Here is a 1,673-nt window from a genome sequence, read left to right as displayed (position 1 = left end):
TCCAAGGGATACACTAAACCTGCACTGGTGCATCGGAATCAAATACTGGTCCCCCAGGAGCCGCTCAAAAAACAAACTCATAGAAGATTCACTCTTCCAATACTTATGTCGGCATTGTGCCTTTTGTATTCAATTCCGGTGCGATTTCTATGTTTCATCGCCAATGTGAAGGTGCGAGGGATACAGTAAACCTGCACTGGAGCATCGGAATCTAATACTGGTCTCCCAGGGGCCGCTCAAACCACAAACTCTTAGAAGATTCACTCTTCCTATACTTAAGTCGGCATTGTGCCTTTTGTATTCAATTCCGATGCGATTTCTATGTTTCATTGTCAATGTGAAGGTCCAAGGGATACAGTAAACCTGCACTGGTGCATCGGAATCTAATACTGGTCTCCCAGGAACCGCTCAAACCACAAACTCTTAGAAGATTAACTCTTATTCTACTTAAGTCGGCATTGTGCATTTTGTATTCAATTCCGATGCGATTTCTATGTTTTATCGTCAATGTGAAGGTCCAAGGGATACAGTAAACCTGCACTTGTGCATCGGAATCTAATACTGGTCTCCCAGGAGCCGCTCAAACTACAAACTCTTAGAAGATTCACTCTTCTTGTAATTAAGACGGCATTGTGCCTTTTGCATTTAATTCCGATGCGATTTCTATGTCTCATCGTCAATGTGAAGGTCCAAGGGATACAGTAAACCTGCACTGGTTCATCGGAATCTAATACTGGTCTCCCAGGAGCCGCTCAAACCACAAACTCTTAGAAGATTCACTCTTCCTATACTTATGTCGGCATTGTGCATTTTGTATTCAATTCCGAAGCGATTTCTACGTTTCATCGCCAATGTGAAGGTGCGAGGGATACTGTAAACCTGCACTGGTGCATCGGAATCTAATACTGGTCTCCCAGGAGCCGCTCAAACCACAAACTCATAGAGGATTCACTCTTCTTGTACTTAAGTCGGCATTGTGCATTTTGTATTCAATTCCGATGCGATTTCTATGCTTCATCGTCAATGTGAAGGTCCAAGGGATACAGTAAACCTGCACTTGTGCATCGGAATCTAATACTGGTCTCCCAGGAGCCGCTCAAACAACAAACTCTTAGAAGATTCACTCTTCCTATACTTAAGTTGGCATTGTGCCTTTTGCATTCAATTCCGATGCGATTTCTATGTTTCATCGTCAATGTGAAGGTCCAAGGAATACAGTAAACCTGCGCTGGTGCATCGGAATCTAATACTGGTCTCCCAGGAGCCGCTCAAACCACAAACTCTTAGAAGATTCACTCTTATTGTACTTAAGTCACATTGTGCATTTTGTATTCAATTCCGGTGCGATTTCTATGTTTCATCGACAATGTGAAGGTCCAAGGAATACAGTAAACCTGCACTGGTGCATCGGAATCTAATACTGGTCTCCCAGGAGCCGCTCAAACCACAAACTCATAGAAGATTCACTCTTCTTGTACTTAAGTCGGCATTGTGCCTTTTGTATTCAATTCCGATGCGATTTCTATGCTTCTTCGTAAATGTGAAGGTCCAAGGGATACAGTAAACCTGCACTGGTGCATCGGAATCTAATACTGGTCTCCCAGGAGCCGCTCAAAACCACAAACACTTAGAAGATTCACTTTTCCTATACTTATGTCGGCATTGTGCCTTTT

The sequence above is a fragment of the Schistocerca nitens genome, chromosome 9 (genome assembly GCF_023898315.1).
Source record: "Schistocerca nitens isolate TAMUIC-IGC-003100 chromosome 9, iqSchNite1.1, whole genome shotgun sequence".
NCBI lineage: Eukaryota > Metazoa > Arthropoda > Insecta > Orthoptera > Acrididae > Schistocerca > Schistocerca nitens.
This window is presented reverse-complemented; position numbering follows the sequence as displayed.